At 45.6% G+C, this 25956-nt stretch overlaps 1 protein-coding gene across 1 annotated transcript in view; it reads right to left on the bottom strand.

Annotated features, from left to right (window-relative positions):
- Tet (Ten-Eleven Translocation (TET) family protein) overlaps nucleotides 1-18655 on the bottom strand; it is a 270293-nt gene extending 251638 nt beyond the window's left edge. The window contains exon 1 of the mRNA XM_075879612.1: nucleotides 18533-18655. The gene's annotated coding sequence lies outside the window, so the exon portion shown is untranslated. The remainder of the gene's footprint in view (nucleotides 1-18532) is intronic.
- Between the last annotated feature and the right edge of the window lie 7301 nt (nucleotides 18656-25956).

Genomic DNA, 25956 nt, shown 5'->3' with positions numbered 1-25956 from the left:
CAAGTCGCCGGCGGCCGCTAGCAGAAACGCCGATGCGCACCGCTGCTTGCTCACGCAGCATCCGCGAGAAACGGAAGAAATTTTTTGTGCTTTTTTTCCTCTTATTCACAGCAGCGCAAACTTGGCTTGCTTCGCTGGTCGTCTTCCGTACGAAGCCAGCTGTTTTCCTTGCAGCCCCCCTCTCTCTCTTTTTCTTTTGTTCTTCTTTCTTTCCTTTTTGCAGAGCAAGCGTTTTGCCAGTCCCGCCAACTTCCGGTCAAAACGTGTAACGGATCTTGCGTCATTGCTCACCCCATGCCTTAATATACGAAAAGAAAAATCCGTCATGATAATCTAGTGGTTATGAGGCTCGACTGCTGACCCGAAGGTCGCGGGATCGAATCCCGTGGCCACACTTTGAAGCAGGTGAAATGCTCGAGGGCTATGTGTTTCGATTTAGGAGCATGTTAAAGAAATGTTAAAGCGTCCCTCACAACTATATGTAGCGGGGTTTTCAGACATTAAAATATTTGCCATGAAACCTTTGAAAAAAAAAAAGGATAACATCATGACAAACATAATGTCACGTGCCATGGAGCGTGTGGGTAGGACGCAGATATTACACGATAGCATGCAGTGAAGAAAATATTGGGGCTGGATAGTTTGTATTCACACGTTCTCTGTGTCATATGCGGAACAAAGTGCTTCTTCTCACAGTCATTCTACTTGTCTGCAGAGTTCCGTATGGACATGGTGTATATAGGCTGCCTAAATTTACCCCTTCACGAAAAAAATGCTGCTTATCTCTCAATTAAAGACTAAGATGTATACTCCACAAAAAGTTTGCACCCTTTAGCTCTTCTTCGTTCCACAACAGTAACCGTGAATTGGCTTGCCCGCCTTTCCTTTCTTGAAAACTGGGCCATTGAGAGTATTAGCCACACCTATGTATAGTAGCACGTGGGGTCATGTTAGCTAAGATATTTGTACATGCGTCTGCTTCAAGTACATCTTCGTAGATAACGACTGCAAGACGAATATCCGAATGCAATGTCTTTTGTGGTTTATGAAAGCTACATCATGAGGTTTGTAGATATATATAATACCCGATTGATCACGTGGCTATGACTCCTTGTAGAGAACCCCTCCCTGAAGCCGGCCTGCTCTTCAGGTCAGTGGAAGTCTCACGTTTCTATTATACCATTCTAAGTTACCTCCGTAGGGAGCTATTATAATACTGAAAGAAAGTTGATATAGATAAGAACTTCAGAATTCTAAGATCTCCCTTCTTGTAAACCAATAAAATGTTTGCATTTCCCAGCTCAGTGCCACACTTCGAGTTTCGACACATTAAGTGGAGGGCGTCTCATAACGTATGTAATATAAAAACCACCATGCACCATTTTCGAATAACTAAATATTTATACCGTCTTCTAAGGCCGATTTTCTGTATGGCACGCCTCCTATGGCTTTTATAATCTGGTCAATAGCTTCGCAATGAAACTTAAGTATCATGTACCATGTCATTGCACTAACTATGGATTTGAAACTCTACGTTACTGTCTTTCAAGTGCGATGGACGAATGGAAATTAACAATTGATAATCTACATATATTGTCTAAGACAGACATGCTAAATTGTATGAGCTGATTGTGTTCATGAATGTTGGATGATTTCTGTAATGATTACTTAGGGTCATTCATTCATACATTTATTTGTAATGAATATTTTTGTATGTATTTCAGAGTTATTTTATTATTTGCTGTCATGGGCTACATGCCTGTTCTTTTTGTATTGTCGCTTTCCGCTACCTGTTTTTTTCTGTAATTTTGTAATTTCATTTTTTTCTGGGTAAATGAGCCGGTAAAGCTGTGACATGCAGTTTTTCCCCTTTGCACTGAACCAACGTATACATTGTGTTTTGATGCCCCGCCGCGGTGGTCTAGTGGCTAAGGTACTCGGCTGCTGACCCACAGGTCGCGGGTTCGATTCCCGGCTGCGGCGGCTGCATTTCCGATGGAGGCGGAAATGTTGTAGGCCCGTGTGTTCAGATTTGGGTGCACGTTAAAGAATCCCAGGTGGTCAAAATTTCCGGAGCCCTCCACTACGGCAGCTCTCATAATCATATGGTGGTTTTGGGACGTTAAACCCCACATATCAATCAATCATTGTGTTTTGATGTACTGGTCGCGTGGTTGAATGAACTAAAACTCAAGCTCACGTGTCTCGTTGCGCTTTGACTTCGTTTTAGGAGCGATGACTTATCAGTAGACGGTGCAGTTCTGAGTAGAAGGTTGACACTACCTTCACTGTGTCACTGATATCGCTAATAACTAGGCACTGCTTATCTTTAAGCTAATGCATTGCGGCCCTTAAAAAGGACTGCGCAACACTTTTTGAGCTTAGTAAACGTAACTCATCGGTAGTCGAGGCTCCCGAGAACACATGAGCGCGAAAAAAAAAAAAACGCAGCGCGAATTATCTAAAATTTACAATAAATGTTCAAAGTCGGCTAGAAATCGCTGCCTCTTTTGTCGACAAATGATGCCATAAACCGAAATGACGGCGCCATAAACCCAGAGTCCACGGCCATTGGCTGATTTGAGCATAGTGAGCTGCATAGTTACCGCGGCTGCCCGGGGATGCCGCCACATGCTCGTTCACGCGCTCGTGATCACCGCTGAAAATAAGTCGCACGTGATGAAAAGAAAAAAAAAACGAAAGAAAGTGTTCAAGGTAATAACGCGCACTGACGAAAGGTCGTAGTTTCTTGCCCACTTTTCTTCTATAGGAAGCCAAAGCAACGCATGGTGGAGCTGCAACGCCATCTTTAGTAGAAAAAGTAGAAATCTGGCATGTATATTGCGCGTTTTACCTTCCCGCCAACGCGCTGCCTCTCGCTTACGTGCTCGTGCAGAGAGCGCGCCCAGCGTTTGAGTCACCTCACAATGTACCACCTGCAGTGCGGCTTCATAAATATCTCTGAGCTGGACAAGCACTTTCGAGAAGCGAATCTAACAAAATGAGTAAAGCTCGTTAGTCAAGTTTATTATGTGGAGCAGACGACGGAAAACGAGGACACCCGAGTCACTGCGAAATGCATTTCTCGGGTCCTCCGTGATGATACTGTGTACGACGTATGCCTCGAGGTATCATTCTGCCGACATAAAGCCGCGTACTGTATCGATGTGCTGTGTTGACGTTTATGAAAACAATGTAATTGTTGTTTTGATGTGGTATCTAGCAGTAGCAGCCGTGCACTGTCATGTGCAAATGTTTGCGGCGTGCTAAAAAATAAAAACAAAAGTTATACGGTCATGACAAAAAATGTCCGAGAAGTTTTAGAGTCATGTCCTCCGTGCCGTGGGCGCATGACCCGCTGACGTCGGCGCGAAGCAGCAAGCTGAAGTTTAACCACAGCAAGTCAAGTTGTGCTCGCCTCGTTTTTTTTTTCTCCCCGGCTCGCGTGTCATGCTTGCTCTATCTTTCGCGAACGCAGCTGTGTTCGCCGGCTGTGACTTGCTGGAAAACTGATACAGCTTTACCCGTGGCGAGCGCCTCTTGGTGTTGTCTGCATTGCCGTGGAAGCCCACAACACAACAATACTTGGGACCACGCCGACGCTTCCGTGGGGGCGCTTCTTCAATCGCGGGTAACTTCTCACAGCGGGCGCCGTGCCGTCGCCAAGCTGACAGCACGGCGCCTAGTTCCCCGCACCAACTGCTGAACGCGTACGCAGGTTGCGCGCGTGTGGCAGGCGCTCCCGTTTCGGCGACACACACTGACTCGCCTGCGACCTCTCCCGCGTCTCTCCTCAAGTTTTCCTGAGCTCGCCGCCAGGGCCAGGCGCGGCATTGTCATCGCTCCGCAAACTTCAGCTCCCGTATATACTTTTCAGCGAGTTCGCTGGTAAAGGAGAGAGAAAACGCTTAAAACATGAGACCTCTAACTCCCCTCGCACTTGATGGATTCTAAAAAAAATTTCCGGCAGTTGATTTATGACGCAATGAACTCCTTTAAAGAAGCCATTCGATGATTATTTGGAAAAGCGTTGCATGACCTTTTAGTGGGCAGTTTTCTTCTATTACTTTTATGCTGCTTCCTTTTGCTTCTGCTCTCATCTATAGCTCTTTGACGTCATAATTGCTTATGTCACTGACTTTCTAAAGTGTTGATTAGCCTTGACAGCTAAGCATATTCTATTTATACCCTTGAGTTAGTCAATGTCATTTGTTGCCGTTGTCTCCATGGGAGGCGTTATGTAAAAGTTTAGTGCACGATTCCAAGACGATTCGAAGGAACTATAAAAACCGGCGATGGCGATGAGCAGCAGTCTGCCGGCTCTCCACTTTCCCCAACCAGAGCGCAGAGAAACGAAGAGCCCATTCTCACAGAATACTCTCACAATTGTATCAACCGCGTCGCCGGGCGTGGTCTCGTGAAATGATGCGTGCCTCGTAGAAAGGCAATCAATCAGCAGTCGCTTAACTGTTTCCTTTCACCGTGCACGTCGCCCCTCGAGGAATGTCGCGGCACCATTGGAGCACGCAGCTTAAAAAAAAAAAAAAACTTGCAGAAAGCAGCGTCGAACATTTGTTTTAGGCCACGGACGAAATGAAGGGACACCACCCAAGAAAGTCAATCTGGAGGATTGTATTGATAAGAATTAAGAACAAAGGCTAACGAGTAACGTACTCAAAGCACTAACTGCGCCTGACCACAGCTACGGAGAAGAAACGATAACGAGTCTGTTAGTGTAGTATGGTCACAGATTTAGCTACGACCGACGCTGTATGCTGGCTGCTGCGGAGTTCACCGACCATACCAAAAGTAAGACTCGCTTGCGAGAAAAGCGTTTCGAAAGAAAGACAGGCGTACACTTTGTGCGCTTGCCGATCCCATGATGGCGCATTCCGAGGAAAGGCGCTGTTGATCCGACACAACACCTCGTGCATTGTGCTTCTGGGAGACGGCCAGACTTAATCTCTGAGTTCGACGGTGTCTGTGAAAAACTTATCTTCGAAAATAACTTTTCCGAGACGAAGGACTGCGGCGTGCGCTCAGTGGGGACACCCACCCACGTGATTTGTCAGTTAAAAAAGAAAGAGAAGAAAAAAAAACAATTTTTTCTCTGTCTGTGGAAAGTCTAGAAAGAAGCTCTACCGGGAGCAATATCAATGAGTCGTCGAAAGAATGAAAGGCTTCCAGCAAAAAAAAAAAAAAAATACTGGTAATGGTTGGTACTGGCAATCTAAAAACTGGGAACGGGTAGTTTTTAGTGAAGTCGAAAACGTTTTCTACCCGTTGCGGTAGTCCAGTGGTGATGATTGATTGATACGTGGGGTTTTAACGTCCCAAAACCACCATATGATTATGAAAGACGCCGTAGTGGAGGCCTCCGGAAATGTCGACCACTTGGGGTTTTTTAACGTGCACCCAAATCTGAGCACATGGGCCTACAGCATTTCCGCCTCTATCGGAAATGCGACGGCCACAGCCGGGATTCGATCCCGCGACCTGTGGGTCAGCGACGAGTACCTCAGCCACTAGACCACCGCGGCGGGGCTCCAGTGGTGATGGTGCGTGACAGATGACCAAAACGCTGCGGGATCAAATCCTGGCAACGACCTGCGCATTTCGATGGAGGCGAAATGCTATCCATACTTCGATATTACCAGAGCCTTTCAATGCTTTGAAGGACTGTGACGTTGGCAGCGAACAAGTCGAAGGAGACCAGAGAAAGAGACAGGACAACCGCCAGACTTCAATTGATTTCAAACGCGAAGCATTTATTAGACATGAACAATGTAACAATCATGTCGCGTATGTCGTCAAACACTTTCCGCCAGACAGCGCCACATACCTGCGGGCGGGTATGTGCTACCTATCTAGCCGCTTACGTCTCGGTGCTCTCGTGATTACCCCCTTAACTTGGCGTGAACCAAAATTAGTGTGGGAGGGTAAGATGGACGAATATGGCACGCTATTCAAGACATGAACAATATCACAATCATGCCGCGTATATCATCAAACACTTTCCGCCAGACAGCGCCACATACCTGTGGGCGGCGGGTATGTGCTATCCATCTATCTATCTATCTATCTATCTATCTATCTATCTATCTATCTATCTATCTATCTATCTATCTATCTATCTATCTATCTATCTATCTATCTATCTATCTATCTATCTATCTATCTATCTATCTATCTATCTATCTATCTATCTATCTATCTATCTATCTATCTATCTATCTATCTATCTATCTATCTATCTATCTATCTATCTATCTATCTATCTATCTATCTATCTATCTATCTATCTATCTATCTATCTATCTATCTATCTATCTATCTATCTATCTATCTGTCTGTCTGTCTGTCTGTCTGTCTGTCTGTCTGTCTGTCTGTCTGCCTGCCTGCCTGCCTGCCTGCCTGCCTGCCTGCCTGCCTGCCTGCCTGCCTGCCTGCCTGTCTGTCTGTCTGTCTATCTATCTATCTATCTATCTATCTATCTATCTATCTATCTATCTATCTATCTATCTATCTATCTATCTATCTATCTATCTATCTATCTATCTATCTATCTATCTATCTATCTATCTATCTATCTATCTATCCTCTTACGTCTCGGTGCTCTCGTGATTGCCTCATTAACTTGGCGTGAACCAAAATTTGTGTGGGAGGGTAAGATGGTTTGACGAATATGGCGCGCTGGTCAAGACATGAACAATGTCACAATAATGTCGCGTACGTCATCAAACGTTTACTTTCCGCCAGACAGTCCGACATACCCAAGGGCGGGTATGTGCCGCAGAAATGATCATCTGAAGCACAAGCCACAGGTATTAGACACTTAGCATCTACCTAGGAACGGCGAGAACACACATGGGGAATTTGAAATGCTGACATCGGAGGCGTTGATCCGAAGAGTTCAAATTATAAATGCAAGGGTCCGAACCCCAGCATTCTGCGTGGCAATCAAGTACTTTACCACAGACCGACGCCAGGTCTTGGAACTACATTTCAAAAAACACTAAGGTTCGTGAAACGTCAACTGTGGTTGCAGTGCTGGCTGTCCAATTTTATAAACATTACATATTGACTCCTTCGATACAGCCGTCATATATATTGTTGTTGCGTGCCGTACACTGAAGTTGATTTATGTAGCAGTGTCCAGACCTACCATCCTCGCGAGCACCAGCGCTCCATATTAGCTTATCGCTTTTGGTGTTTAATACTTATGTTCCTGTTGGCATCGTTGCGCAAGTGCAAACAACTGGTTATATAAACATATGTATTATTCAACATATGTCTGCGTGTAACACATCATACAATTAGCGCCATTTCATAAGGTGTCGCTCAAAAAAAAAAAAAGAATGCAACATGGTCATCTTCTCTCCGCATGCTTCGCATAACACGATTCCCGAAGTACCTGGGATCGGCTGATTTTTTCAACTTCATGCGTTTTCGCAATTATTATGGAAGGATTTGATGGCTTCCTCACCCCCTTCAATACTCTTCGGACAGGCGATGTATACTCTTCGCGACTTACTTCTTTAAATAACGTGAACAATGTCAGCACTGAGCTCTCGAGCCTATCAGGATTTTGTGTTTTGTTTTTACTGAGTGTTTCACAACGGCGTTTTATTTTCGCAACAGTGCAATATTCTTGACGCGTGCTTAAGTCGAGCAAGAAAAATAAATGCATTTGTGGACCCCTTGCTGGAATAAGGTGATCTAACACTTTTGCATAAGTGAAATGCATTTGTAAAAAGAATAAGTAAAGGCATTTTGAATAAGTAAAAGGCAGTCTGTCACGGAATGCCAACACCACGTCGTTGAGATTTCGGTGATGTCGTGACGCAGAAACAATGTTCACCGACGTTGTTTATTTATTCATTTATTTACAAAATACAGCAGGCCCATTTAAGAGCCCCAGACGAGGGGCAAGATCATAACATTGCACACAGGTGGTGTAAAACAGCAAGAACAATAAAAAGATACATCATATACAAAAGATACAAAAACATAGGTCATGGTTAAATACGCTCAAGTGCCTCTACAGAGCCGGTTAACAATTGAGGTAGGCAGTTCCAGTTGTTTATGGTTCGAGAAAAGAACGAGTATTTTGAAAATGTGTTAATGTTAATGAATGTGTTAATGAATGAGTTTGCCGATTGTGTAGCGATAAGGCGAGTCCTGACAATTTTGACTGAGGTATCATTAAAAGAAAGAAAAACTTCTAATCAAGACTGGTCAATCACCAATTGAAACACTGACTGAAAAGAAAATTTTCCAACGCAGATGAGTCAAACTCTGGACCTATTTTAGCCAAAGTCAGCCGATCCACTTTAGCCATCGGGTATGCTTCGTCAAGTCCTCGTGACCAAAAAAAAAAAAAAAAAGGCGCCTCCAATCTGTTTCACGTTTGACCTTGCTGTCGTGACTTTTTTCCAAGAATGTGCGGTCGACGGCGAGACGAAGATATTAGAGAGTTTTAGAGTCCGCGCCCCAAAGAACCTTGCGTATACGTGAGCCCTGATAATAATAATAATAATAATAATAATAATAATAATAATAATAATAATAATAATAATAATAATAATAATAATAATAATAATAATAATAATAATAATAATAATAATAATAATAATAATAATAACCTATTACTTTTAATACTGCTATTTATCATTGTTGTTGTTGTTGTTGCTGTTGTAGCCAAGACAGGCATCGTGTAAAATGTTTCAACAGTTACCCATGTTAGTAGCCGTCAGTGCTTCCGAGTCATATGATGGTCCGCGAAGCCCAGTAAGAAAAAGAAAAAAAGTAGCTTCTCCCTTTAGGCTCGGCATGCGAGGCCTAAAAGAAGCGTGGAGCTCTGTAGCCGTCATTGTTTCGCTTCGGTTTTCTCGTTTTCTTCCTCTCGTTCCAGTTCTTCTTTCGAATTTTGTCCGTGTGGGTTTTTTTTTCTGTTTATATCTGTTCCTTTCTCATTTTTTATTTCTCTCTGTCTCTATTTATCGCTTGCTTACTCTTTGAGTTTAATACTTGATTTGTGCCACATGGTTTCCTAGCCACAGTATAGTAATTTCCGCAATTAATATCATAATCAAGACGCTCGAAGAACAAGATGAAGAAGACTTCTATTTGGTGCAAGCGCACGCTCAGATTCTTGAATTTGGATGTGTACTATTCTCTGGTGGACCAGCATACAAAATAAACCCCCTCATTCTCTTAGAGCGGGAAGCCCTACGTAGTTGTTTAGGTGTGCCAAAATTCACAGCTAACAATGTTTTGTATCAAGAAGCTCGGATACCCACCCTTGCTTGCAGATTTCGTATTTTAACAGTAAACACCTATTTAAAATTTTCTGAATCCACTTTAAGAAGGCGACAATTTGTATTCTTTGCCGAGCCTGGTGTCTTTTTCAATGAGCATTGGTCCCGTGTATATAAACCCCAAGTGCTATTTGTTCAAACACTTCTAGATGCTTTAAATGTTAATATATTCGAGATCACACCATCTGTCAAACCAATCGGCCAAGTGCAAATAGAATTTGACGATATCTTTCCCATGAACGCTAAACACTTGCCCTCTAAATATTTGATTGGTTTATTAGGACAACACCTGTCTCAATTAGGTACTAATACAGTAATTGCAACGGATGCATCTATGAGTGGCGAGAAGGCAGGTGTGGGTATTTTTTCTCTCTCATTATTCTGGTCATTTTCATTACGCCTCCCAGATTATACACCAATATTTGAAGCGGAATTAACGGCCGTTATACTAGCTATTCGTAAACTTCCTGTGACTCATTCGACAGCTGTGATAGTGACTGACTCGTATTCTGTGTGTTCATTCTTATCATCGTCGTCGACATCAGCAGTACTAGAGACTTTTAAATCATTAATCCCAGCAAACATCCGTCTAGTGCGAATGATATGGGTGCCAGGCCATCGTAGTATATTTATAAACGAGATGGCTGACAAACTTGCGCGAACATCTCTTGATCTTCCGATTGTGCCAATCATGCCTCCTACAGCTTATGTAACAGCAGCGAGGTTTAGAAAACTTTCCCTTCTTGAAGACTCATCAAAAACCATGATACCGAATCCAGATTTCTCGCACCTGCACTTCACATGGAATAATAAATGGTGTCCCACGCGTAAATTGGAAGTCTTGGTAACAAAATTACGTTGCCGTGTACCACCTCTTAATTTCTACTTAAACAGGTCTGGTCTGGTGCCATCCCCTCTGTGCTCAAGCTGTAACGAACCTGAACATATCGACCATTTTCTTATCACATGTCACCGATTCAAAAATCAAAGAAAAAACTGCTTCGAAATTTTATTCAGAAAATTAGGAATATCACTTAATACTCCCAATATTTTGTCTTTTGGGGCCATTTCATTGGGACATAGCGACAGGAACATCTGCGGGGCTCTCTGCGATTTCATATATAACACAAGAAGGTTACCTTGCTGAGTCAGCCATCAGCTCTCGAATTTTACTAGTCACACTACCACTTACTATTTAGCTGATACACTGCAATGATTCAACTTTCAGGAGAATTTCATATAACGATTCCACCACAGATATTTAACAAATTCTATTATTTCTCCCCCCCCCCTTTTTTCTTTTTTTTTCTTTTTTTTAACATTGCGCCAAATTAATTTCACAGTCAAAACACATTATTCATATTCTCCTAATCTACAAAATCTATAGGCATTTACTTGCATTAACCACCGGCTTCTTGGCCAATCCCCCTTAGTGGGTGAGAGCCACAAAAAAAAAAAAAAAAGGAACAAGCAAGCAAGCAACCATACTACAGCTGGCTATACATCGTATGCGATTTTGCCCGCGTTACGCCAGTCGACGAGGACAACATACGATTACAGCGTACGGCAGCATACGAAACCATACGACGTCCCGGACCCCTAAAGTATATTCCGCACTTGAAGCAAAAAAACAAAGAAGGCGATTTTTTTGCAGTCGTTCTGTACACAAGGTCCAGTGACGGTGATTCCTTTTGTTTCTTGGTATTCTTCACCGCATAATACCTTGATTTGCGGCGAAGCTCACTTTGAAATACTTGGTCACTACAAGATGCTCGGTGCACGACCGCACTGCTGGAGCAGCGGTGGTGGCACAGAATAATGCCGTGTCGCATGTGCATCAAGAGCAGAAGACTCCACCCCCACCTCCCAAGAAATAAGAGAGAGAAGATACCGAAAAATTTCAGCATCTGAAATTTCAGAGTTCGGTGCTTATTTATTGGCTCTATGGGGCATTTTGCTGTTCCACATAAGTGCACGATTTATCATACACGTCAGAAATATGGGCCGTCCACAAGATGGCTCTTTTTTAATGTTAGACACAATATTTAAGAGAACCACAACAGACGGTTATGCCAAGAAAATACAGGAGATGTTATAGTGGTCGTATCCCCTATACTTCGCCATCATGGCTGCCAGCGGCGCTGACTGACACTACCATGACCACCACTGTAACTCACTTGGCAGAGCGTCGGATGCGTTATTCGAAGGTAGCAGGATTGGTACCTGCCAGCGGCCAATTATCTTTTGGTCCCCTTTACTTAGAATTACTACTAAGAACATTTCCTGCACTTTCCTTGTCATCATTGTATGTTAGTTCTCCTTAATATTGTGTCTAACAAATGAAAATGAGCCCTCAAATTTACACTTATTTCCTTCATTCATTTTAATGGACCAGTGGGGTGAGTGTGGGGCTTGTCCACTTTCTCTGGCACATACATGGTAGGAGCTTTTGCGCACATAGGACGGGTGAATTTTGATTTCGCCTATAGTCGTATGCAGCTTCGCTGCAAAAACTGGCAGTCAGTCATTACAACAAAGTGTTTAGAAAAAAATCAAAGGGCTCTCTGCTCATATTTAGAAATACGCCAAATACAAAAGGTGGGTTTAGTTCACCTGGTTCCACCCCTACGTGACACTCGTATGCGTATGTTGCACTTGTTAGCAGTGGCCGCCTAGGACATTCATCAGTGTCATTTTCATTTCAATACTTACCTGGAAGCTCAATTCACTTCTCTAATTAGCGGTTCGCCCCTGTGTGCTTGGTTATTGGATCACTTTCATGCTTTGCACTTCGGTGGCAAATTCGTGCTGTAATGCCACATTTCGAAATTATTATTCGTAACTGGCTGAGTTACATCTCTCCTCTCATTATTGTTTTTTTCATAAATGAAATAGAGTGAATTTACTAGTATGAACAATTTTAACGTGTTGCAGCACACTGGTTTCATTATTTATAAATCGTAGCGGTGAGTGGCACTTCATTACACAGAATTAACTTTCGGGCTTTTTTTGTATGACATTTTCTTTTTTCATATTTGGCGTAACCACAGAGTCGCCTCATTCGGTCGATATTTCATTACGGTAATTTGACTCAGTGGTTTCGCACTCGTACTAGGACTCTGGAAAATCGAACCTGCGTTGCGACGCCGCGCCAACTAGACGGATAGCTCGTATCACGCAATGCAGTCGTATAAAGTCTCGCGAACATTTGGAGCCGCTGGTTAGATCGAGAGATCACGACACAAAAATTGAACTTTGAGCAACATCGTGAGTTTTTTAAGTACTAGGGTGCACGTTAAAGAACCCCAGGTGGTCGAAATTTCCGAAGCCCTCCGCACTACGGCGTCTCTCATAATAATATGGTGGTTCTGGGACGTTAAACTCCACATATCAATCAATCATCAATCGAGTTTTTAGTACTAATTTCAAGTACAGTCAAGCGATGATCTCATATTGCTCAACAACGCAACGGAGCCAGATAGAACGAAAACATTTTTTGAGCACATAAAGCGAAACACAGCGATAGCGAAGAACGGTAAAGTTGCAGAAGTCTTGCGCCGTTACAGTGCCTATAAAATTGGCCTCATACGTTCGAGAAGAGATACTACAGACTGAACGATAAAGAAAATCGCATCTTCCAAGATAGAAGTCACGAAACCTTCTATTCGTGGAAGAAGATAATATTATTGTAGATACATGGTGCGGGTATACCTTTCAGAAACAAGACGCCACGTTTTGTAAAGCCGACCTTAACGACACATCTAACATGCTCCGTAGAACACGCTGAAAAGTGCTTTTTTGTCCATTTTCTGATTGTAGCTATAAAGGGTATATGCACTGCTGGTCATCTAGGCTGCCAGTTTTTCGAACAACCACCACAGTGAAAAGCTCCGCTTTGTATCAATCCGCATGAGTGTATATACTGGAAGCGCACGTATTTTCTTTCAGCAGTTTTTTTTTCATGAATGACGAAGGTGCGCAGACGCATTTAGCATGTTGCAAAACCGAAATTTCACTGTTTCCAAAGAAATACGAAAACGTCTTTATCGGTAAACAAAATGCATTGATGAAATATATATTCAAAGCGTTCAACAATAGAAACAGAACGACGCAAGGTGATTGGACATGAGCACTCGTTCTGTAACACTATTACGTCATCCCGCGTGCACTGAACCTGCTCCGTACGTGTTATCCGTAGCTTATCACGAGTATTAGTACTTTACATTTTGCATCAGCACTCGAAGGGGGCAAGCAATGTGAACCTATTTAAGGGAGGCCTAGAACGACGCTAAGAAAAAGAAAGCGTGACTACCTCGCGCATTTTTCGAACACGGAGTACATAGGTGGCTAGTTGGTAACAAAGACATTCGGTAAACATAAACAAGCTTTCGTGTTTCCCTAATTTTGATGCCACCGGGTCTCTCGAGGCTGCAGTACCCCAACTCGGCGTGGAACTGTTAGAGAAATACACAAGTGATTACAAAAAAAGTATCTGGTCTAATATTCCGATGTTGGTTGGTCAAAATTGTTTTTGTTCGCACCGAACCCGACACACTGTCAATATAGTCACATCAACCGGCGTCTCTCACGGTCACGCCGTTGCGCGTTTCCATACAATGAACAGCGCAATAGCGTAAGTTTCGGTCACCGTCACATGCGGGGGAGTGACGCGACCAGAACAGAAACGTCGCGTATGACGTCATACCACCACCATAAACTCTAGTGAAAGAGAAGGCTTTGCATGTCGTCGCATAAGTATTCCCATTTTGCCAGTGTCAGTTTTTGGGCTATGTCACGTGGCGGCCAGTAACATATAGCTGCGCCATGCTGCTTTCACGGTTCTCACCATTTTGACAGCGTCACTGCTGCCAGAACCAGACTCGAGAGCGACGTCCATTTTTTCAATCAAATCATGCACGACGTTCCTGATCAGGTCACGCGGCTCTCCCGCACGGCATGGCTACCGGGAGTTCAGCTATTACACGCTGAACTCATAAAATGGGAGGTGGCGAACGAATTCGTATTGCGTAAGCAGCGCAGCCTCACGTTAATTGGCTCGTATCTTGAGCACTCACCACGAATGATCGTGCTGTATGGCAGTGTGAGCTTTGCTATTTTGATTATTTCTATTTCTCGCATGTCTTATGACAAGATCGACAGCCGGCGTCGTTTGAAACTGCTACATGGGAAGCACTCGTTTATCGACACCCGTTGAAAATTAGCTGAGTTAGAAGGCTTCCTGCGCGGCACATATTTACCATGAAGCTCCTCCTTTAGCACGGGTTGTTTTCAGACGACTTCAAAAATTCACGCGGCCAAAAATTTTCAACTCATGCACAGTCCAGATTCGCGTGTACAACAGCAATTAAAGTTTGGAGACCTCAAACTGTGAAAAAAAAAGTTAGTTTTTTGGCATGAAGTCCGTAATCTTACTGGAACGTACAAATAATATGCCTACATACAAAAATGTTCAACAACTTCAGGTGTATTTCACAGTCGAACTTTTCTGGGGTAATGCGTGAAAAAAAAAAAAGTAAGGGTTCTTCCGTTTTGTTTTTGCAGATGGCATGGTTTTTAAACTTACGTTTACAAGAGAGCGTATCGCAGAATATGATACACTGCGTGTAGCATGACTGAGATTCATAAGATTATACCAATTTGAAGAATAATTATTGCTTATACTAACACTCGACGGAACATTTAACAGTAGATATGTTTAAGCCGGCCGTAATTTGTCCAATACGAACAAAAATTTCCGCGCCGCGATGACGTCACCGTGCGTTGCGTACAACCAGTGGCACAGCTGTGCGCCTATACACCATTTTCCGAATGCGTTCCAGCATCGCCATCTTGGGCTGATAATGTTGCAGTTTTCTAGCCGCACCAAATACACAAACAGTGCTACGGTGAACACGGACGCACGAAAACGCTTAGGCTGGTAGAATAAATGTTTCATGACCTCACTCATTTCATAATACAACATTGGAAACCGGCAACACAATCCCTAACCAACCCAAGACGGCGGCGCCCGTAAGTCAAAAATAAAATCATGTATACTGCTCCTCCGCCACCAGCCCGCCTGCCTGGACACTGCGCGCAACCACTCGGTCGCGCCAGACGTGACATCACGGCCAACTGTTCATGATTGATAGACATGTGGGGTTTAACGTCCCAAAACCACCATATGATTATGAGAGACGCCGTAGTGGAGGGCTCCGGAAAAAATTTCGACCACCTGGGGTTCTCTAACGTGCACCCAAATCTGAGCACACGGGCCTACAATGTTTCCGCCTCCATCGGAAACGCAGCCGCCGCAGCCGGGATTCGAACCCGCGACCTGCGGGTCAGCAGTCAAGTACCTTAGCCACTAGACCACCACGGCGGGGCAACCGTTCATGCGGCAAACAGATACATAGGGAGACGGAGGAAGGGTTGCAGTGCCGATGAGGAGGAGCCTGCATAGTGCGAATAGTGGCGCGCTGCGAAGCGAGACTGCTGAACTAGGATCGCTTGAAGTTGTCCACGGCGCAATACGCCCGAAACTGCGAGGTGAATGTACTGGACTCGACTGGAAAATGCCATTACTTGGCATTACTACGTAGAATTCAGGTTCACGTGGTATCGCTTCGTACGGCCAGGACCAGCTAGGAACTATTTTTATACACCCGCGGTGTACACCAGGACTGTGGTGACGTCACTCACGCACGCGCGCTTGTGTGTCATCATTGGTGGGTTACGTCATCCGATCTCAGTCCATATGACGGGGAGGCAGCTATAGAGAAATGCTTTTCGCATGAAATACAGTACGTGGTATCCCCAACCATCAAAGCTTTGGGAGCACGGAACACAGCGAACATACATAATGAATCGAGAACTTGATGGTGCGCTATATTTAATGTACTAGTTTAATGTGCACTACTAATTTATGTCTTCAGCCTTACGAGAATGTCACATTCTTAACCAGTATTCCAGAATGAGCTGAAAGCACACGAGGAGTTAGTTTGAAATCTGTTTCGACTTCCTATCTTAAGAGAACTCTTTCTGGTCGGCTGCACGCATGGGCGCCATGGTTGTGAAGGACGCGCACTGCATGCACACTGCTGTCGAGCAGTACAGGGCCAGCGATGCTGGCTTCGTCCTTACGAATTACTTGCCTGAAAAAGCAGACTGCGGAATGCTTGCGCAGGCTAAAGAATGAAAAAAGGCGACAACGCCTTGGGCGTCGCTGTCAGCAGCCACAAGAGGGAGGTGCATTAGCTACAATAGTCCTCTCAACACAGGTATACTGAGCTTGTGAACACCTCACTATTTATATAATTGTGTAAAATACCGGAGGTTGGGTATAGCAGCGACAGAAGTGCAAGTTTGTATTTATGTTGGTCAGTCGATGTGCTGTAAATTTAAATGACTGCGTGCACACAAAAACTCACTAAGATAGATAGATAGATAAATAGATAGATAAATAAATATATATATATATATATATATATATATATATATATATATATATATATATATATATATATATATAGAGAGAGAGAGAGAGAGAGAGAGAGACTGTGCTTAGCAGTGCTTGGTTGTTGTAGGAGAGCACGTCTTGCGAGTAGGCAGACAAGAAAAAAAAAGGAAACAGACAGAGGTACGGTATCCGAGGCCTCTAAACAGCGTTGATGCGAAGTTACGCTGAGCACGGGTGCGCGTGTGTAAAGCGACTACAGCGTTGAACGGTTCGTCGGAAAGATGCCAAGGCTTAGGCCAGAAAACCTTAGCATCGGAACAAGAACTCCACGCCGGAAATATGAAAATATTGGAGGAAAAGGAACGTTGGAGAGACATGACTCTCTATCGTTATATGCTGCATAATATGAAAGGTCAACTCTTGTTCTGGATGATTAGAGTGATTCTGGCAATATGAAGTTCCACTTCACGCATGTACAGGGTCCTGTCGAAACGCACATGCACACACGTAAAAAGAGGAAGTGCGTGCTGGTAGAAGAGCAGAACAAGTGAGAGTGTTAAAAATGCATTCGAGCACGCGCATTGCCGAAGCTTCCCTGAGACCCGAACATGTCGCAGGGCCAAGCTTCGACAAACGCATGCAAATAAAAATAACTTCAGAATCTAGTAAAATAACAAGATGAGCTAAGTGGTATACTGCAGGAAAAAGATGCCTGAAGCTCGCTAGCGGTGTACACAATACGCCTGGTGAAACGGAACAAGGCTCCCATTGTTACAGAAATGGTTAAGAAACCGAAACATGTGTTTTGGTACGCCATGATGTAACGAAAAGGACGAACTAGACGACGCAGATCAAGACCGGAAGTTATGAAATCAAGTGTTGATTCGTATGCCAATGAAAGGTGAAGAAAAAAAACAACGAAGCAGTCAGGGTCGACTGCTATGCTATCAGTCCGTGCTCGGAGTATGCGCTTGGCGGTAAACAAAAAGAGCGAAAGAAAAAAGAAAGAGATGAAAGCAAACAAAAAAGCGTCTTCACACTGGTTCCGTACCGAGCGAAGTTGAAAAACACCGACACATAGCCTTAATTTTTGTAATGGCAGTGCTTTATTTCGATACCCTCCATCCTAATAAGCGCGCAAAGAGACCACAACGCCAATCCTTCGTTAAACTAGGCAACGTCGAAAACGTTGTGCGTAGAGTGCGTGAAGCAAACTGAGGCATATTTACGCATAAACATACACAAAACGTCACGTGGAATGTCGGTCAGTTGTTGAAGGGTGCATGCGCAGCGAAGGTCTGACGGCATTGTTTTCAAGAGTAAAAATACCAAGCATGCGTTTTGGGGAAACGAAAAAGCAAATGAAAGTAGAGGGCGAGTGTGACAGCTGCACACTGCTGCTGCTATGAGCGGTCTTAGTCTTGCATAGCGTCGTCAAGCAAGGACACGGAGGGTGTAGCATGCAGGAAGAGTACAAAGAACATGCCAGCATGCGTTTGTGAGCGATGTCACCGCTTTCACGCTCATTTCCCTACTGCGGGCAGAGAGGAAGTGCGCACCCGTATTCAATGTCATGGCCGAGACAGCGAGAAAAAAAAATCCAAGCGACGACGGCTGTCCCCGAGAAGCGCAGCCGGTGCGCGAAGGATGAAACAAATACCAAAACGCGGGTTGTACCAGCCAGCACGTGCGTTCACCGGCGGGCGTGGAGACGATGCTAACACACACGCACACTGACAGGTCATCGGCTCACCCTGTTGTCCATGAAGGCTCGCGAAGACGCCTGGTGCGACGGTGCGGCAGCGTCCATGGGAATCCAGGCGCGCATGGCGTGCGTGGTCGGCGGCCCTGGGCCGGCGGCCGTTGTCGTTGGTCGGGGTCCGAGCGCCTGCTCGCGGCGGCCACAACGGGTTGCGCTGGGCTTGACCGGTGGGGGGTCAAAGGGGTGTCACGTGAACGCGGGTGGAGCGCGCAGCAGCGGCGCTGTCTCGGGCCCGGGGTGGCGGTGGGGCCCGCTCCTCCGGTCGTCCGCGGCGGCGCCTGCGTGTGCGTGTGTCGCCCGAGGAACGCCCTAGCTGCGACGACGGCGCGCCGCAGCCAGCCAACTCACCACACCACGGGTCCTGCCCGCGGCGGGCGCCCCGAGGCCTCCTCACCCGCCGCGGGGAGGGGCCTCGGTGGGCGAGGCTCGCCCTCCTTCTCGCTCCTCCCTCGTTCCTCCTCGGAGGAGAGCGGTGGCGTCATGCCACGCGGATGCGGATGGAGAGCAGATCCAGAGGGATGCACGACGCGATGATGCCCCGCGCTTGGTCGACGCCGCCGAGAGACGTTTCGGCGAAGCGACTGCTCTCCGGCTTTCAGGCTAGATTGGGAAAGCTGCACAGAGGAGCCGTCAATATTCGCGCGAGGTCCGCTTGGTAGGTTAGGTCGCCGTTCGCGTAAATAAAGGCTAGCATAAGAAACAGGTCAGTTTCTATAATGCGGTGCTCCCGTATTGACGTTGTCCCAACATTCGCTCTGGTCTCGTGATAACTTTGTGTTGGCCGTGACGGCTAATCAAACCTGTGTCCTTGTATTTATCAGCTTATCACCTAGCCGCTACCATGGCGGGTAACAAAGTGACTCCACATGTATCCAACGTAGACATAGTAAGTAAACAAGAAAAATGCAATGGCATTAACTAAGCAGGACAAGAGGTTTTCTGTGCAATCACTGCGCACAACAGGCTCACAAACACCCTTTCCTTCAAATCTTTCTAGCTCTTCGTTCTAGCGTGAGGTGCTGTGAACGCCACCGCTTCGTCACACTCCGGCTGCAAAAAGGGAAGCGGGAAACACCCGCACGCTGTGTACGATATAGCGCAAGCGATCGATGCGTGACTCGAGACGCAGCGGGAACGGCTCTGAGCAACGGCTGAGTCACAGTCGGAGGCTGGCGCGTCTCTCACAGTGTGAACACGGAACTCGCACGTACGCACACGGTGCGCGTTCTGGCAGAGGCCAACTTGAGAGATGCTTTGCACAGACAAGCATTAATCCGCAAATTAGAAGACCGAGCGATTGAAACAACGCATGGAGAGAGCGGGATGATGAGAAAAATAACTTCCGAAAAAAGAAGAGGTTGCTCATCGCGCTATTCCGATGATAGCTCTCCCATTCAGCAATGAGGAAGATGCGTGGTTCGAAAATTTCCGCATCGTTATAGACGTCTGCCAGATTCATTTTTTTTGATAATTTTCATTCTTACTTTCTTCTGTTTTTGTTTTAACACTGGTGTTTGGTTTTCCGTATTTATGATTTCGAGATAGCCGGCGACATTTTCGGCAAAACTTTTCCTTTTTGCTTCACAGTTCAGCAAGAAGAAAAGCAAATTAAGGGAAGAGAAGGCAACATTAAACTAATGAGTTACTCATAACTATCCATTGATAAGTATTTTGAGAATATAAACAAATTTTTTTTATGCAACAAGGCACCACTCGTTTCATGGCCAATCCCCCATGATGGGTTGCGCTATAGGTTAATAAGGGCAACCAACTAATCAAGCAACTATTGTCAGCACAACCAGAACCGGCCCACAAAATTGAAACAAACAAACGATCAAACAAATTAACTAAGTAACTAACAAATTATCGATCTGTCCAACTAATGTAACTAATAAAAATGTTCAAACATGAGGTCTCACGCGCACGCACTATCTCTCAATACGTTTAGGCGAAATTCATACTACAGTGCAGTGCACATAATATGCGCAACACACACACACACGCGCGCGCACACACACACACACACACATACACATACACACACACACACACACACACACACACACACACAAACTCAGACGATAGCTCACTATCAACAGGCGTTCATTGAGGAAAGAGAAAAATAGGAAAAGTGAACAAAGAAAAGTTATCCTGTTTCGTGGAGACGGAATATGACGAATCTATACAATGATCACGGCCCGAAACAAAATTAAGAAGAAAGTGACCAAGGGCAGGATTCACATTGCCGGAGCAGTTGGAATCATACGGCTTCAGTTTCTCAAACTTTCCTTGAAAAGAGGCGGTCGGGCCATGTGTCCTTCTCGCAAGGCTATTCATCGCCCGCAGACGAAAACAACCTAGATGCGGCTTCTCAATGTTCTCTTCCACCCGGTATAATTGCGCGACCCAACATCAAATGATAACGTTCTTCATGCTGCGTGTTTCTCTCTTGCGAGATTATATGGGTCACCACTTTCTGCGCCTGAATCGCGTATAGAAGGGCTTCCCGACTGCTCGTGGATTAATTGCTTCCTCTTATTTCCTCAACAAGTCCAAATACAGAGCGTGGACTTAGCACCGACGTTTGCCTTTTGACTCGTGTATGTGTTCATAATGTAGAGATTGCAGCGCTATCCAGCGAGGATCAAAACAAGCTTTCCTATTAGCAGCCCGGACTACACTTAGGGCTGGAGGGGGAAAAGAAGTGTAAATTTAAAGACTCATTTTTTTTGTTAGACAAAATATAATGACAACTAACCGACAAGGATGCCAAGGAAAGTAGGGGATGGTATTAGAAGTTATCGTGACGTAAATATGAAGAAAGAAAAATGTACAAAGAGGTAACTTGCCCCCGGCAAGATCCAAACCTGCGTCCTTCGAATAACGCGTTCGATGCTCTAGACATGAGCTATATACGGTTGCGGTCATCTCTCTGTTCACTTTATAGGGTATATATGTGCGTTATGAGGTATTCATTCATTCCAGTGCAGCTGCTAACGAGCATGTCAGCGCACGTGACCCACATGGCTTAAACTGAAGAACTAATAGGAAACAGCAAAGACATCCTCAGCGAATATTTTGCCGAAACAGCAAAGTTTCGTGAAAGGGGCGGCAATTTCGCTGTTCGACAGTTTTCACGGCATGCAAATTTTACAAGAGTGTTCAGAACCTCGTTCTTCTTAATAACGGGGCATATCTTTCGGAGCAGTCCTGGCTTCATGTTTGTGCATTTAATTTTTTTAGCATAAAAGTGTTTCATGCCGTGGTTCGTCATGGCTATACTAACTTATTTCCGTCACAGATATGACGTTGTAAAATATTCACTAACAGATGGTAAAGAAAAAAAAAGAACAGGTTCCGCCCCCGGGAGTCAATATATATATATATATATATATATATATATATATATATATATATATATATATATATATATATATATATATATATATATATATATATATATATATATATATATATATATATATACTGAGCATTATTTATGCGTCCCATATTTTCATCTGTACATACTCATCATCACCAGTCAAGTTTATATCGTGGGGTACATACTCGAGACAATAAAAGGAGAGTCTTGAGGGTACTGGACGCCATCTTACAAGTGGTGGAGAGTGCTGCCCGGTTCCTGTGCCCTCTCGCTATCTCGGACAACCCCAGCGTCTTCTAGAACACATCCCTGGAGCTCCGTTCAGGCCGCCGCTTAAACGACCTTGGTTCGGTAATGTCGCAAGCCGACCAGCCCAGCGCGCCAGCTTCGCCACCGCTCCCACCGCCAAGAAACTCTTCTCACCTGGTCACCAGCCCTCAAAAGGATCCTCCGCTGTTCGCAGAGCTTCCGGGTGAGGACGTTGAAGACTGGCTCAAGGAGTATGACCGCGTGAGTGCACAACAACTGGGATGAGCCTGCGAAACTCACCCACGTTGCATTATAAGCGGCGTCACAAAAACGTGGTTTTCAACCACGCCACAGATTTTCTGACATAGCCCACCTTTACACGTCAGCTCCGCCAGAATTTCGCCAACCTGTCAGTGCGCTCGGATATCGTCAAGAAGAGGCTTGGTGCACGTGTTCAACGCCCCGGTGAGTCCTACACTTCTTACATCGAAAATGTTCTCACCCTTTGCTGCCGCATTGACGACTATATGGCGGAAAAAGACCGCTTGCGCCACCTGCTAAAAGGCATTGCGACTGTCGCTTTTAATGCACTTGTGGTGCAGAATCCCCAGACCGTAGCCGATGTTGTCGCCACCTGTCAGCGCCTTGAGGAGCTTCAAACCACTCGGGTGCAACCTGATATGCCTGATCTGAACTCAAACCATGACACAACAGAGCTGCGTGCTTTGATCCGCACCATCATCCACGGGGAATTTCTTGCACAGGCTTCATCTCGCCAGCTTGGTATCCGAACGACGCCATCTGCTACTAGTTTACGTGACGTCGTGAGGGAGGAACTGGCCTTGATCACTGGTACACCAGTTCTGAGTTCACATCCTGCGCCTATTCCAAGTTATGCTCACGTTGCTGCAACGACACCTGAGCCTTACCAAAACCTGGCCTCGATGACTGTCACACCTGTCCGGAGCTCATATCCTGTGCCCATGCCAACTTATGCTGAGGTTGCTGCTAGGACACCTGCACCCCAGCACAGCTCAATGTAGCTACCAGCGCCCAAAGTTCATGGTTCACTCAACTCACTTGCACCGCGGCCATCTTCCCAGCCTTAAAACAACTGGCGCACTACGCGACCGACTTGCTTCTATTGCGGCATCCGTGGTCATATCTCAAGGTTTTGCCGACGCCGTCAGCAAGGCGAAAGACGAAGCTGCAACGACTTTGACCGGGACGACTTCTACCCCACTGGACCACCCTATCGCCGACTGTATTCGAACAGCACACATCGGTCGCCTTCTCCGCAGAACTTTGGCTCAGTTGGCAGTTCCCGTTTCTCACGTCGTCGCTCACCTTCACCGATGCGGCGTTCCTCTTCTCCTCTCCGACCTTCTACTTCAATTCCCGACCGCCAACTGGAAAACTAAACAGTGCAGCTTCGGGAGGGAAAGCTGCATATTTCGAACTGCGTCGAAATCCTCCGGACTGCCCATCGAATGTTTTATTGGTGTATGTTGAATTTATACAGACAGAGGCACTGGTAGACACAGGCGCATCACTTTCCGTAATTCGTGCAGACTTTTGTGCCCGTTTGAAAAAATTAGGACGCCATAGGGTGGCCCTCCCCTTCGTTGCGCAAATGGAGTTTCTATTCAGCCTTCAAGTGTTTGCGCAGCCCGCGTTTTCATGGATGGCATCCTTCACCACATTCAGTTTCTTGTACTTCATTGGTGCACTCACACAGATTTTTAGGATGGGACTTCGTTTCTTTGGCATCAGCTTTCATATCGTGTCGTCAGCGAGTAATTCGAATGTCAGCTACTGAGAGTTTATTCAATGTCGATCCATACAGCTTCCGTTTCGTTGCTGCCACTGATTGTTTTATTTAGCCAGGAGATGAACAAATTTTCTCGATCGCTTCGGATACTATAGTTAACGGTGACGTGTTCATAGCTCCATCAGTTTGCTCCAAACCTGCGGGGCGTACCATTGCACCCGGCCTTGTGCGGTTTAACGACGGTAAAGCATTGGTCACCGCCTTGAACCCAACTTCTTCGCTAGCGATGCTGCCCCAGGGCACTGCATGCTGTGAGCTGCTTCGCTGACAGCGAGCCTTTTTCTCTGGTTCCCCTTCATGCAGAATCACCGCCTTTGTCTGCTACAACTGATATCAATGCTACCAATGTTGCTTTAAATGCAAACACAAGTCCTCACCTCACTGCCGAGCAAAAGAGAGACCTTTTAGAACTTCTTCAAAAGCATAGCCTTTCGTTTGACGTACATTGCAAAGTTCTGGGCCGCACCTCAATTGCAGAGCACAGCATCGAAACCGAAGGCAGCTCCATTGTACGCCGCCGCCCATACCGTCTGTCTTCGGCGGAATGGCAGATCATTGAGGAAAACGTCGCCGATATGCTCAAACGGGATATTATTCGACCTTCATCCAGCTCTTGGTCGTCTCCTGTGGTGTTGGTCCAGAACAAGGATGGCTCTGTTCGTTTTTGTGTTGATTACAGAGCACTCAATAAGATCACGAAAAAAAGACGTATATCCGTTGCCACGCATAGATGATGACCTGGACTTCCTACAAGACGCAGAATGTTTCTCCAGCCTCGACCTGCAATCCGGGTATTGGCATATACCTATGCACGAAGCAGACAAAGAGAAAGCAGCGTTTGCAACGCCTGACGGGCTTTATGAGTTTGACGTCATGCCTTTTGGCTTATGCAACGCTCCAGCAACATTCGAGCGCATGATAGGTACTGTCTTACGTGGCCTCAAATGGAAAACCTGTTTATGTTATTTAGACGACATTGTAATTTATTAGTCTACTTTTCCTCAGCACTTTAAGCCTTTGGACAAAGTTCTAACGTGCATTTCGAACGCTGGCCTACAGCTCAATACAAAGAAGTGCCACTTCGCCAGCACAAGCATAAAGTATTGGGTCACCTTGTCAGCAAAGATGGCGTTCGACCCGACCCCGACAAGGTTGCTGCCGTAATTAGTTTTCCACGTACGGGCAATCAAAAATAATTGCGAAGTTTCCTGGGCCTGGCGTCTTACTTCCGCCGCTTTATCAGTCACTTTGCTGCCATTGCGGGGCCGTTACACAAGCTTTTGACGTCAGGAACGGCTTTCACATGGACTGACGAGTGCGAGTGTGCTTTTCAAGCCCTAAGCGTGCTTTGACATCAGACCCCATCCTCCGTCATTTCGATGAGAGTTCACCCACTTTCCTGCACACAGATGCCAGCGGCCACGGAATCGGTGCTGTCTTCCTCCACCGCGACGACACTTCACGTGAGCGTGTAGTTGCGTATGCCAGCCGCGCACTAACACCTGCGGAGCAGAACTACTCGATAACAGAGCAGGAATGTCTCGCTGTCGTTTGGGCCATCCGGAAATTTCGACCTTATCTGTATGGACGCCACTTCACTGTGATCACCGACCACCATGGCCTATGCTAGTTGTCCTCGCTGAAGAGTTTGTCTGGGCACCTCGGTCGCTGGATACTGCGTTTGCAAGAGTGCACTTTTGACGTTGTGTACAGGTCTGGCAAACTGCATCAGGATGCCGACGCCCTCTCTCGCTGCCCTCTGCCACGTTCATCTCCAACCACGCATCCTCAATGCCCTTCAGATGATCAAGCGGTTTCCTCTTCACTCACGTTATCACGCCCAGCAGTTGCTGGGCCACTATCTTTAAACAGCAGCGCCCAGTTTGCCACGTGCGAACGTGACGACCCCTACTCTAACCGCATCATCAGATACTTGAATGGCTCGCCTTCTCC

This window comes from Rhipicephalus microplus, chromosome X, assembly GCF_043290135.1.
Source record: "Rhipicephalus microplus isolate Deutch F79 chromosome X, USDA_Rmic, whole genome shotgun sequence".
NCBI lineage: Eukaryota > Metazoa > Arthropoda > Arachnida > Ixodida > Ixodidae > Rhipicephalus > Rhipicephalus microplus.
This window is presented reverse-complemented; position numbering and strand designations above follow the sequence as displayed.